This window comes from Tamandua tetradactyla, chromosome 26 (genome assembly GCF_023851605.1).
Source record: "Tamandua tetradactyla isolate mTamTet1 chromosome 26, mTamTet1.pri, whole genome shotgun sequence".
Taxonomy (NCBI): domain Eukaryota; kingdom Metazoa; phylum Chordata; class Mammalia; order Pilosa; family Myrmecophagidae; genus Tamandua; species Tamandua tetradactyla.
In genome coordinates this window covers 15,439,145-15,441,226 of record NC_135352.1, presented here as the reverse complement: position 1 = coordinate 15,441,226, position 2,082 = coordinate 15,439,145, and the positions used below count along the sequence as shown (strand labels likewise).

Sequence of the window (2,082 nt, the reverse complement as noted above, 5' to 3'; positions counted from 1 at the left end):
TAGATGGTTAATGGTAAGTTTGGACACACCGTTGCACCAGAAAGTAAGGAAGGGCTAAAAAATGAATGGGAACATGCCAAAAGAACACAAGAACCAGCCTGAAGGAACTCCCTTGGCTAAATCTCAGCAATTTGGGCATCAAAAATTAAAGATAGTAATGGAATATAACCCATTGGATTAAATGGGATGCCATTGGTCGATCTGATAGAAAGAAATAAAGAGGGAGACAGAGAGAAAGAATTGAAGGAAAGAATAAGGGAAGGAGAGGGAAAGCTTTACTGAACAATAGAATGCCAACTATAAAAGGAATGATGGCCTTTTTTCTCAACGGGTTTGCTGCCAGAACATAGGTGTTGTAAAAACCATCTCTGTATCTTAAGTCTAAATGGGAAAGGAAAAGACCCATATGAACATTGACATTATTGGACATGTAGATTCAGGCAAGTCCTCCACTACTGGCCACGTGATCTACAAATGTGCTGGAATGGACAAAAGAACCATCAAAAAAATTGGGACAGAGGCTGCTGAGATGGGAAAGGGGCCTTCAAGTATGCCTGGGTCTTGGATAAATTGAAAGCTGAATGTGAGCATCAGGTATCATCATTGATATCTCCCTGTGGAAATCTGAGACCAGCAAGTATTGTGTGACCATCATTGATGCCCCAGGAGACAGAAACTTTATTAAAACATGATGACAGGCACATCTCAGGCTGACTGTGCTGCCCTGATTGTTGCTGCTGGTGTTGTTGAATTTCAAGCTGGTATCGCCAAGCATGGGAGACCTGTGAGCCTGCCCTTCTGGCTGACACACTGGGTGTGAAACAACTTATAGTTGCTGTTAACAAAATGGATTTCACTGGATCCCCTTACAGTCAGAAGAGCTATGATGAAATCATTAAGGAAGTCAGTTCCTACATTAAGAAAATTGGTTACAACCCTGACACAATAGAATTTGTGCCAATTTCTAGTTGGGATGGTGACAACATGCTGGAACCAAGTGCTAACATGTCTTGGTTCAAGGGATGGAAAGTCGCCCAATAAGGATGGCAATGCCAGCGGAACCGTACTGCTTGAAGCTCTGGATTGCATCCTGTCACATACTTGTCTAGCTGACAAACCCTAGCATCTGCCTTTCAGTATGTCTACAGAACTGGTGGTTTTGTCCTTTCCGTGTGGGCTGAGTGGAGACTGGTGTTCTCAAACTGGATATGATGGTCACCTTTGCTCCAGTCAACGTTACAACTGAAATAAAGTCTGTTGAAATGCACCATGAAGTCTTGAGTGAAGTTCTTCCTGGGGATAATGTGGGCTTTGATGCCAAGAATGTGTCTGCCAAAGATGTTCATCATGGCAATGTGGCTGATGACAGCAAAAATGGCTCACCAATGGAAGCTCAGGTGATTATCCTGAACCATCCAGGCCAAATTAGTACTGGGTATGCACGTGTTCTGGATTGTCACATAGCTCACGTTGCCTGCAAGTTTGCTGAGCTGAAGGAGAATATCGATCACCATTCTGGTAAGAAGCTGGAAGCTGGCTCCAAATTCCTGAAATCTGGTGATGCTGCCATCGTTGATGTGGTTCCTGGCAAGTCCACGTGTTGAGAGCTTCTCTGACTACCCTGCCCTGGGTCGTTCTGCTGTTCATGATATGAGACAGACAGTTGCTGTGAGTGTCATCAAAGCATTGGATGAGAAGGCTGCTGGAGCTGGCAAGGTCATCAGGTCTGCCCAGAAAGCTCAGAAGGGTAAATGAATGTTACTCAAAACACCTGCAACCCCAGTCTTAAATCAGTGGTAGAAGAATGGTCTCAGAACTGTTCATCTCAATGGCCATCTAAATGTAATAGTGAAAGACTGATTAATGATAAACAGTACATTGGAAAGCTTCAGAAGAAAGAATGCTTTGTAGACTATTTGTTTTTCTGTGGCAGTTTTAAGTTATTAGTTTTTAAAAGTCACTACTTTTCAAATGGCAACAAAATCTGTTACAGAATTTTGAGACCCATTAAAACAAGCTTAATGAAGAAAAAAAGGAATGATGGAAATTTTTAAGAAATCATCCTTTGACAGCTATTAGAAT

At 42.4% G+C, this 2,082-nt stretch overlaps 1 pseudogene; it reads left to right on the top strand.

The window, feature by feature from the left end:
- Window positions 1-385: 385 nt before the first annotated feature.
- On the top strand, window positions 386-1,755 carry LOC143669772 (putative elongation factor 1-alpha-like 3 pseudogene; annotated as a pseudogene).
- Window positions 1,756-2,082: the final 327 nt, after the last annotated feature.